At 44.0% G+C, this 12,469-nt stretch overlaps 1 long non-coding RNA gene across 1 annotated transcript; it reads right to left on the reverse strand.

Annotated features, from left to right (window-relative positions):
• Positions 1–8,469: 8,469 nt before the first annotated feature.
• LOC125267953 lies at positions 8,470–11,936 on the reverse strand. Its single transcript, XR_007184747.1, has 2 exons — positions 9,017–11,936; positions 8,470–8,558 (listed from the first exon to the last, which is right to left on the reverse strand). It is a non-coding gene; the product is annotated as an uncharacterized LOC125267953 (long non-coding RNA).
• Positions 11,937–12,469: the final 533 nt, after the last annotated feature.

Here is a 12,469-nt window from a genome sequence, read left to right on the forward strand (position 1 = left end):
AACACTCAGTATTGATTATTAATTAATTCTAAGAGAGTGGTTGTGGCGAGCAGGGTGGGCGAGAGCCGTGAGGGAATGGCGCAAGGCCGGTGACACGAGAGTTAACGAGCTCCACCTGTGAGGCACACTGGCCTTGAGTCTCTCACGGAGGAGCTCCGGGAGCATAAAAGGAGGAGCGATGACAGTGAAGGACGAGAGAGGACCAAGCCTGGACTTTATTTTGTGTTTTATTATGTTTGTGTGGCTGGCAGATGTCCGCGAGGGTCTGCCGGCATTACTTTCGTTTTGTTCTTTGTTTATTTTATTAAAGATTATTGTTTGAATGTTCGCCGGTTCCCACCTCCTTCTTCCCACATCTACGAACTACGTTACAATGGTATTTTTCATGGCCACAGAAAAATATTTTTTTTCTTAGCATTTACAGTGCTTAGAGCTGGTAATAAGATCTGATAATTTAAGAGACAATTTATTGCAGACAGAGAGTCAGAACCAAATATGTATTGTGCACAAGTTTTATTAACTAAATCACGAACACATAACTAAACTAACAAACACTTACATACACACAAGTCACACGTACATGGGTAAAATGAGGAATGATAGAGAAATTGGTGTGTTTCCACACGTGCTTCAGACACTGACTCAAGCAGAAGCGTTCCCATAGTGACAACTGTTACAGGTGGTGTATGCAGGAGAGATGAGGAGAGTACGGCGATCCACAAATGATAGGCTTTAATAATAAACCAGGAATATCATACAACGTAGCACGGACACGGAGGTCTCCAGGGCGGCCATGGTGGGTCTGGAGACGTGGGCCTCCATCGCTCTGGCGATCCCGAAACCCCGCCCAGGAGTTCCCCACCCACGGGTATTAGCCGCCCAGACTCAGCAGAAGGTAGTGACCCCGGCAGGACATAGGGGAAAAGTTCACTGGAGGGGTATATGGAGGAAGATGGAGACTGACGAACTGGCCAGGCCGCCCGTATTTCTGGGAGGACTGGACGAGATAAGCACGTAATATCCGGAACCTCTTCGACAACGAACTCAGAACCATTTAAATACAAAATCAGATTAATAGTATCGTTTAAGGAAACATAATCGTCAAGTTCATCAAAACGCATTGTGCTCTCGTCCAGCCCCTCCAGAAAAAGGGCGTTTAAGCAAGCATCTGACCAATTCGTCAGAAAAGCTAACTCGACAAACTCCTCCACATACCTCTCCAGCAAACGTCCGTCCTGCAGGAGCCCAATGAGATGATCTGCAGCCGACATTGGTGTGGAAGGCACGGGAGGAGCAGGAGCCTGGGAGACAACAAATAGGCCCATCTTGTTTAGTGGATCTCTAGAGGTTAGGTCCGTTCTTCTGTTACAGGTGGTGTATGCAGGATAGAGGAGGCGAGTATGGAGATCCACAAATGATAGGCTTTAATAATAAACCAGGAATATCATACAACATAGCAACAACATCAAGAATGGACAGGGAGTGAAGGAAGTGAGTCCATTATATAGGGAGTGATGAGGAAGTCCAGGTGCAGGTGATCCGTGATGATGGGGAGATGACGAGGGAAGTGAGTGCAGGTGTGGAGACAAGAGGATCATGGGCAATGGAGTCCGGGAGACAAGGGAACTGTGACAACAACATCATGATGCAGCAACTCATTCCCTTCTCAGGAAACCGGGTTACAATATTTTTGTTAGTATAGATCCAAAAAGGATTCCTTGATTGTAACCATGGCAAAATTTTAAGCGAGCACCATCATATTTGTGAGAGTCCTAACCACTGCGGTAGGGGACACTGAAGCGGAAGAACAATATACAAAGTAATGCAAAAAAATGTAGAGTGGAGAGCATTACAGCTATCATAAAACAATCATTTAAAATGCTGTCTAATCCATCATTGTGGTGAGCAGGGCGGGCGAGAGCCGTGAGGGAACGGTGTGAGGCCAGTGACGCGAGAGATGATGAGCTTCACCTGCGAGGCGCACTGGCCTTGAGTCTCTCACGGAGGAGCTCTGGAAGCATAAAAGGAGGAGCGACGACAGTGAAGGACGAGAGAGGACCAGGCCTGGACTTTATTTTATGTTTTATTATGTTTGTGTGGCCGACAGACGTCCGTGAGGGTCTGCCGGCATTACTTTCATTTTGCATTTGTTTATTTTGAATTAAAGTTGTGTTCAACGTTCGCCGGTTTCTACTTCCTTCTTCCCATATTTACGAACTGTGTTACATTGGTGCCGAAACCCGGGAGGAAGGAGGGACATGCTGTCAAAGAGCCCTCGCCGCTGAGGGGGATTGCGGTGCTGCGGAGGTCGGGCAGCGCGGGAGCGAAGACTGTGAGAGGCTGCCCGAGGCGGTGGTGCTGGAGCCTAGTGACAGGTGGGACAGAGAGCTCGATGTCGTGCTCCTAGGACGAGGTGGGGTGGCTGCCGTCCAGGAGGGAGCGGAGGAGTCGCCGCCGTCCACCGTGGGCCGGAGCCTGCTACCGTCCGCCATGAAGGGGAGGAGCAGGGGATGGCGGACTCGTTGCCAGCTGCCCTCAGTTGGAGGAGCCATCACCAGCCGCCAGGGGGCGGAGGAGGATCAGGGCATCCACCGAGTGTCCAGTACCATCGCATGGCACCGCGAGGAAGAGCCTCTCGGCTGGCTGAGGACTGAGCGGCGGTGTGTCCTGGAACTGGACCAAGAATTTTTTTTTCTCTCTTTTTCCTCTCTTCCCTCTCTCGTTCTGTCGCTCCCTGTGCTTCTGTCTCCTTTCTCTCGTCTCATCTGTCCTTACCCCCAGGTGCTGCGGCCGCCGAGACAGGCCCCGGGGGGGGATTAAGCACTGTCTCGGGGGTACACCCTGGCCTGCGAGGGGCAATGGGGGTATGTGGCAAGCAGGGCGGGCAAGAGCCGTGGGGGAACGGCACGAGGCCGGTGACGCGAGAGATGATGAGCTTCACCGGTGAGGTGCACCGGCCTTGAGTCTCTCACGGAGGAGCTCCGGAAGCATAAAAGGAGGAGCGACGACAGTGAAGGACGAGAGAGGACCAGGCCTGGACTTTATTTTATGTTTTATTATGTTTGTGTGGCCTGCAGACGTCCGCGAGGGTCTGCCGGCATTACTTTCGTTTTGTATTTGTTTATTTTGAATTAAAGTTGTGTTCAACGTTCGCCTGTTCCCGCCTCCATCTTCCCGTGTTTACGAACTTTGTTACAATCATGTACACATTCAGTGCAGCAGTGGTTGAAAGGTACATTCAAATTTGAATTCTTGAATGGGAAGGAAATGAGGTATGTAAGGACTTAGCCTATTTATTAGCTCAATTTAATTGTTACAGGGAATAAGAATTGAATCAACTGTAAATGATTCACTGTAAATGATTCAGAATTAATATTTAACACTTCATCAATTATTCGTCCAGCGAAAATTGAGGTTAGAGTATTTTACCAATTCTGGATAAAATATTATTCTGCGGCCAACAGTAACAATATTTTATTATGATTATTGTTATTATTGTAATTATTATATTATAAGCAAGAGGTAACTTGATCTTTTACGTTTAAGGCAGTAATTTGACACACAGCACAAGAAACTCGTATATGTGAAAATCAAAACAAGATTTATTGACTACTTCTAATGATTACAGGAACCTAAGGCTAAACACACACACACACACACACACATACATACATGCACACACATTCGCGGAGTTGATGAGTTATGAAAAGTCCCAAGTTCAGTGCTAACTTAACTCATAACCTGAGGAAAATCACAAAAGCAGAGCTTTGGCTTGATTCTTTAGGTTTAAAGGAGTTTCACCAGTTTCCAGCAAGAGAGAGAGAAGTTTGCTTGTACCTGCGTTTGCTCTGACAGCTGAGGTAATCGGGTTGTTCCGTGACTCGTGTACAGCGGAATCCCGTTCTGGATTGGCTGTCTTTCAGGTGACGTCTTCTCGGGAAAGCCCTGTGGGTTGCGCGGAAGCTTTGAAGGATGTTGCTGGCTGGTGCAACTGTTCTGAGCGTCTGGCTTGAGCGGCTCTCTTCTTGGGAGACTTTGGTCAGATATTTCACAAAGTGTTTTGGAGTCTGGATGTGACGGCTGTCGAATGATCAGCGGCGCAGCTCGTGGTTGAAGTCGGGTGTTAGATGGAAAATCAGCCCCGGTCAATCAGTTATCAATGACCCATGCGACTTTTCCGCCGTGGTCAAAGTAGCGGTGCTTCGGCTACCGGGCTTCAACGACTGTGCTTCAGTCCGGCTTCTGACCGATTTCGAGCGATTTCTGACCGACTTCTGACTTTTTCTGACTTGTTTGGACAGCATAGTTTTAAAGGAGCGATCCTCCAATGAGACGTTGCTACGGAGATTAGACACGCCTCGTCTATTGTCTATTGATCACATCGCGTGATATCTGTGGAACATTCTCCTGTTTTATTAAAAACTTTATAATGTTTCTTAATATTTTCCTGATACTGAATTTCAATGTTTCATTCACACAGAATTACAGAGAATTATAAATTCTGCATTTAGAACTCAAACATGACACACTTCTTACACACATATTATTAGACTGACCTAATTAAAACAATGATTACCAGAGAGAGAAGAGGCATACGGGAATACAAACATATACGGCATTGACTCCAACATGTTAGTAATCACATCATAGCAAATGTTATTCTGGATATAGTTAATACTTTAAGTAATCGACAATTGTCCCTTTTGAGATTCAAGATTGAGTCCTTAAGCATAGTTTAAACTTTGACCGGAATCACGAGTGACCGGGTCAGGATGGATTGCTCACACAAGGGAGGTATTGATAGGACAGATTCGTCTTTAAATCCATTGATGGGTCTTTTCCTGTTCCGTCCGATAATACAAGAGGGTTTTGTGAGAGAATCAATAGATTTAATGTGATCAGATCCACGTGATGGGTTCTGATTAGTTTATTGCTGATGAGCTAAGAAGTCCTTTAGACAGAGTCCTTTGTTAAAAGAAGTCACGTCATCACTTCTGTTAAGGCTAGGTGTTTCCTGTCAGGAAATGGATCTTTTGGACCAAATGAAGCTTTGTTCAATCATGTTGTTCATTGATAAAGTCATTGGTAAGTTCTGTCGAGCGATGCCCTACAGGTAATCAAAAAAAATTCCATACCAGACCTCTCCCGCTTTCCCTAATTGGGCAGTTCAGACATATTGCCAATTACCAGCTGTGCTGCATGATAAAGTCTTGTGACAGTTAGATGAATGGCAGTCAGATGGATGAGTGTGAATGAGCAACCTTGTTCAGAAGATACATCATATCATTTGCAAAGCTCCCCCAAACACTTTGTCCTTGGTAGGATCTCTGTTAGTCACATGTTAACAAATATTTGACTGTGATCTACACTGCAGCTTATTCTGCCAAGAAATGCCCACTTAGAAACGAAGATAAGTGACAAACCACTGTTTTTTTCCATGCCATTTATACCAACATGAAATTTATTTTTATAACAATGTAAACTGCCTCTGTGATTTCTGCCTGTTCAAAAGTAATGTAGTACAGTAGTACAGTAAAGTACTACTGTACTTTTTTTTGTGCGTACGCAGAATATAGCTTTTGTGTGTAAGTACACTTTTAGGATGAAATCTACGCACAGTGTAGGGAAGGTGTGCTATATAAAATAAAATTACTTAATTAATTAAATTAAATTAAGTGATTTGGAACAAACAGGATAAGATTATCACGTGTAACTATCAGATAACATCATTAGATGTAAACTGTAAGCAGCACTGTAATGCAATATACATATATAATGTGCATCCTTAAGCATATAAGCTTTCGAAACTGAACAGCATATAAATGAATGTATACATTAAGTATAAGTTTGACAAATTAACCACACTTCTGAATTAACTACTTTTTAAATTAGGCGGAAATATCTCACAATCGCATTAATGACTTGAATTATTATCTTTCTACATACACATATTTGGTTTAGAGTGCTTAATGTTTACATAAACGATCGCTAATGCAGACCGCGGGTCTTCCGCGCATCCGTCTACTTTTATAAACAACTCGACAAATAATCTTAATCAACATTAACAACACTATACAAGATGAATAAACACTTACTTTTGGTCATTAACGCACACAACTAATGTAGTACAGTAGTACAGTAAAGTAAAAAAAAAAACGTTCTTGTAACTGTAAAAGAATGATAAAAATCTTAAAAAGTAATAGAAAGTACTTGTGTCAGCTGGACTGTTGGTGGTCTGTAATCTAAGGTCTGAGGCCTCACTTTTTGGTTTGGTTTGTGTTTTGAAATCTTGCAGTGTTTCTGTGTCACAACATCTTGAAATGATCTTCAATGATTACACATTATCCCATTGAGGCCTGAGCCACAGTTCAGAACATTGTTTGTCAAATGTGAAGTATTTACTCTATCTGTGAGCCTTTTGTAAATCAACCATGTGGGAGTTTTAAGAGGGATGTGATATGTAATTAAGTCAGAAGATGAAAGCCCATTTCTATTCATTTCAACATGGCTAATCTACTGGCACTTGAGCAATTTATATATTAAATAATATTTCTTTCATGGGAAACATAAGCAAGTGGTGAACTTTTGCTTTTTAAGTGTTAATGAGTACTTATCAGCTTTTTAGCAGCTGTATTCTGAGCTTTTTCTAAAGGCTCATTTCCACCGAGCAGTAAGGTTCAGTACAGTTCAGTAAGGTACACAATTTTTGCCTTATCCATTGTCAGAAATTGTGAATGGTACCCTAATTCCGAACCGTAACCTACCACCTTTTTGGTACCCTTCTGTTGAATTACCTAGCACAATTGTACCAATAGTACTGGTATCAAAAGGCTGGAGCTACACTCACTGCAGAACGTTGATTGGTTGACAGAGAATGTACACTTGCGCATGCTACAAGGGGAATGATAACACAATACCATTGCAACACAATGTGTATTTTTCGGCTGTTTTTCCTTGCAGCATTCAGCCTTTGCTCAAACAAAGTTGCTGTATGTCCTCCATTGTTGTTTACTGTCATTTTTTTCTTCACGCGAGAATGACGTCGATCGCTACTTTCCGGCATATACCACGCCTATCAAGTAAGATTTATAAAACCATGCGTACGCAGAATCTGCGTACAAATCCTTTTATAAATCCCAGTCAACGGAAGCTTGTGCATACATGCATCTCCACCCTGTCTCCTCCCCGAAATCACCATATATGGAGCCTACGACGCCTAGTTTTACTATGCATAACCTCATCTGCATATCATTTCCACATATTCCCATCCACGTGACACCATGGTTAATGCCATCAAAGGTACAAGACAATGGAAAATATTAGATATGGACTATAAATGCCATTTGTGCCACACATTATATTGATAAAGATCATCCAATATCCTCTTTATGTTTTAGAATAAATATATCAAAATATCCATAAAAACAAAATTATATAAAATACTCAAGACAAAGGTTTTAGAATAGAGCTGATTCATTCATTTCCACTGGCCAAATAGTATTTTAATAGTTTTAAACAATTCGAATCAAATTTATGCAGTTTTGCTGATAAGGTGAACATATCTTTTAGGAAGTTTATAGGCTATTTTTAGTGGAAACAGATAGGCCTACTTATTTATTGCAGTGTAATCTTCTGTCTCGGCGCGTCACTGACAAGTATTTTAGAAAGAAAACACTGACAAAGATTTAAAAAAGAAAACATGCAAATCTTACCGTTTTCCTCATATTATATCCTTCAAATGGTAATTGTTTGAAGATCCTTAATATCAACACCTCCTGCAGCTGCGATTATACAGTAAGCTATCATTGGAACTATTCAAACTGGACAACGGCCATTCAACCACCGAATCCAGCAGTGTCTTCCATAATATCGAAGTTAAGTGTGCATCACTGATCTTCATTCTCGCTGTCATTAAAACAGCGTGTCACTGGAAAAGTGATCGAAAGTAGCACATCTACTATCTGAATTCATATCACGTACGCACGTTTCCAGCCCCGTTTTGTGTGTACGCAGGCTTTATAAATGCATTTATAAAGCGTCTGTACGCACAAAACTATTTTGTTTTTATGCATATTTTGATATATTTATTCTAAAACATAAGAATATTGGATGATTTTTAGCAATGTAATGTGTATGGCACAAATGTTAACAATGGTGTCATGTGGATGGGAACATGCATGGAAATTATGTGAGGATGAGGTTATGCATAGTAAAACTAGGCGTCGTAAGCTCAGGAGACAGGGTGGAGATGTACGTACGCACAATCTTCCGCTGACTGGGATTCATAAAGGATCTGGCATACGCATGGTTTTATAAATCTGATTTTTTTTGTGCGTACGCAGAATATAGCTTTTGTGTGTAAGTACACTTTTAGGATGAAATATACGCACAGTGTAGGGAAGGTGTGCTAGTTCTTAGGTTAACTTGGTCATCGCCATGGAGTGTTGGTAAGGACACGGAGACAGGAAGTCCAGTTAGGTTACTTTAATGTTCTTCAAGTTCACAGATTACATTGGTATACAATCTTGAGCATGGTTGTGTATAGTTGTAAGTGTGGTCTAAACAAAGGAAAGGAAAAATAAAATTACATAAATTAAGTGATTTGGAACAAACAGGATAAGATTATCACGTGTAACTATCAGATAACATCATTAGATGTAAACTGTAAGCAGCACTGTAATGCAATATACATATATAATGTGCATCCTTAAGCATATAAGCTTTCGAAACTGAACAGCATATAAATGAATGTATACATTAAGTATAAGTTTGACAAATTAACACACTTTTGAATTAACTACTTTTTAAATTAGGCGGAAATATCTCACAATCGCATTAATGACTTGAATTATTATCTTTCTACATACACATATTTGGTTTAGAGTGCTTAATGTTTACATAAACGATCGCTAATGCAGACCGCGGGTCTTCCGCGCATCCGTCTACTTTTATAAACAACTCGACAAATAATCTTAATCAACATTAACAACACTATACAAGATGAATAAACACTTACTTTTAGTCATTAACGCACACAACTTCGACAGGAATCAGCAGAAAAACAACACACGAACCATCTCTTACTGACTGAGCAAAAACGAAACTAATGGTTCTATTTGAACAGTCACCCTACAATGCGGTGGTTTGATTGGCTGTCCCTTCGCGTGATCAGTGCATGATAACTATGGTGGCCTGGATGCTTGTTAACCTGAATGCCTAAAAGTGTCCAGGAGATGGCGCAGTTGACTTTCCTCTTCTACACACAGTTTTATAAATGAGACCCCAGGTGTAAATGTCCTCGGAAATGCTTTCGAGACGGATTTAAATATGATCATTCAAACCACTTGAGGAGGTGGTCCTGGTCCCTGATGAAACTGGACAAATGTAAATGCATCTGGTTGTTGAAACCACATAATTTTACTTCTCCCAAAATATTAAAAAATAAACGTGTGAGAGTGTGTTATTGGCTATATAACATGTTATAGCCATATATGACGGTGTACTCTGACTCTATGTTCATAGGTATAGATTGATTATACTGTAAAGTATACCTCTCTGTCTGTGAAGAATGTACACAAAACATTTCTGCCACCCACACAATCAAAGCAAAATCAGATTTAGCTGTAAGGTCAGCCATTATCAAGAGCGGTTATGAAAGCATTCTTGTCAGCTGCATTTTATGTGGGTGATGAATGGTTCCACAGGGACGGTGTCATAAAACATTTGTTTTTATTTTTACATTAAGGCACGCAACCAATAGGTTTTTGAAAGAGTAATTGTTCACCACAAAATGAACATTCTGTCATTATTTAAGGTAATACCAGTTTAATACCCATGTCATTATACAAATTTGTGTCCTTATAAATCATATAAATAAGCACACTGTCAGGGAATGAACACAGAGAGAGGATCCAAGTGCAAGTAAAACCGGATTTATTGACAGAATACGCTGTACAATAACTTCACTCCAAAAAGGACAGTAGTTGCAGTCACAAAGACGAGCTGACGCCGAAACAGAGGAATCGGTTGGCGCAGGGCTGCAATGGGTATCAGAAGCCAAGGGATAATCCAACCCAGACGTGGGCACAAGACGGAGATCCAGAACCCCAGGATAACAGGAGGTGAAACACAGAAACACGGCAGCGGGACAGCCTGCAACGAACTGACAAAGACACCATGTAGACACACACATTAAATAGCAAACACTGAACAAGACACGGCTGGCAGCACATCACAATCTGACAGGTGGGTGACGCCCACACAATCACTCACTCAGTGCAACACACACCACAACCACACGAGGGCGAGTAAGTGAACCCATGAACCGTGACAGTACCCCCTCTCCTACGAGCGCCTCCTGGCGCTCCCAGGAGAGCCTACCTGTTGACGATATTCATCAATAAGAGAGTGATCCAGGATGTCCCTGGCAGGAACCCAACTCCTCTCCTCTGGACCGTAACCTTCCCAGTCCACCAAGTACTGGAATCCGCGTCCCCTTCGCCTAGCATCCAAAATACGACGGACCGAATAAGCAGAATTTGGGTGCTAATTTGTTACTCACGGAGCGGAGCGGAATGTTCTTGGAAGAAAGCCACACTTTTTGACCAACGACGTATACGGGAGGCTTCAGCCGGTGGCGATCGGCCTGGGCCTTGGTGCGCGCCCCCACCTGAAGGAGAGTCTCTCGGGCTCTTCTCCACGTGTGACGACACCTCTGGACGAAGGCGTGAGCGGAGGGGACCGCGACTTCGGATTCCAGACTGGGAAAGGCAGTTGGCTGGTAACCTAGACTACACTGAAAAGCCGACAGGCCCGTAGCCCACACTGGTAACGAGTTGTGCGCGTACTCCACCCAAGGAAGCTGCTGACTCCAGGAGGAAGGATTCTGAGCAACCCGACATCGCAACATTCTCTCCAAATCCTGGTTGGGAGGCCATGGATACGGAAGACGTGATTAATGACAGTAACCGCTGTCTCCTTGGCAGTGGGTAATTTGGGCAAGGGGATGAAATGCGCCGCCTTCGAGAATCGGTCCACTACGGTCAAAATCACCGTATTGCCCTGTGAAGGAGGGAGGCCTGTGACGAAATCTAGCGCTATGTGGGACCAGGGTCTCGAAGGGACAGACAGCGGCTGAAGGAGTCCCTCAGGGGGACGATTAGAAGCCTTACCACGAGCGCAGACAGAGCAAGCCAAAACAAAATTGTGAACATCGCGAGCCATGCAGGGCCACCAAAATCGTTGATGACCAAAAAGTTGGTGCGACTAACCCCTGGATGACAAGCCAGATTGGAATCGTGGCCCCATCGGATAACGTCTGAACGCAACCCCTCTGGCACAAATAACCGACTCGGTGGGCACCCGGGCGGAGGCGTTACCCCTTCAGGCTTCTTCCGAGCCTGCCTAGAGTTAAGTCGTTTAGCGGATCTAATATACTCAAGGTTCTTATGATCAGTCCAGACGATGAAAGGTACCCCCGAACCCTCCAACCAGTGACGCCACTCTTCCAAAGCTAATTTGACCGCCAGCAGCTCCCTGTTACCAATGTCGTAATTACGTTTGGCAGCAGTTAAACGATGTGAAAAAAACGAGCAAGGATGCATCTTATCGTCCGCTGCGGAGCGCTGGGATAGAACTGCACCTACCCCCCACCTCTGACACATCAACCTCCACCACAAACTGACGTGAAGGATCAGGGGCGACAAGAATGGGAGCCGAAACGAAGCGGCTTTTGAGGTTGGAGAATGCAGCCTCAGCTGCATCCGACCACCTGAACGCTATTGCGGGGGAGGTTAAGGCAGTCAGAGGAGCGGCTAGTTGGCTGAAATTGCGAATAAAACACCGGTAAAAATTGGCAAAGCCCAGAAACCTCTGCAGGGCCTTGCGGGAATCTGGAATTGGCCAATCCACCACAGCCTTAACCTTGTCAGGATCCATGCGCACCCCCCTCGGACGACACGATGTACCCCAAAAATGGAACAGACTGTGCATGAAAAACGCACTTCTCCTGCAACACAGAACGAGACACAGACGAACAAGCAGACAACAAACAAGACGCATGACAGTGTTGGCTCCACTCCACCACGGATCCCTGGCCCCACTCAATCCTGGGCTTGTGCTTCACCAGCCACGGATGTCCCAGGACGATAGGATGGTGAACGGATCTGGAGAGGTAAAATGACAATAGTTCAGTGCGATTACCGGAAATTATGGCAGTAACGGGTTCCGTGGCGTATGTGATGGTGGGTAGTTTCTGTCCGTTGAGGGCAACAACAGATATGGCGTGATCCAACGGGCGAATGGGAATGTGCAACCGAGTGGCCAGCTCAAAGTCCATTATGCTTCCCTCCGCGCCCGAGTCGACCAGGGCCTGGCAGGTGTGATGTCCAGATACCCATTGCAGTCTCACCGGGAGGAGCGTCGCAGACGAGGATTTATCCAAGGCTAGACCGCCCGACAGTAACCTCGG

Source organism: Megalobrama amblycephala, linkage group LG4, assembly GCF_018812025.1.
Source record: "Megalobrama amblycephala isolate DHTTF-2021 linkage group LG4, ASM1881202v1, whole genome shotgun sequence".
Taxonomy (NCBI): Eukaryota; Metazoa; Chordata; class Actinopteri; order Cypriniformes; family Xenocyprididae; genus Megalobrama; species Megalobrama amblycephala.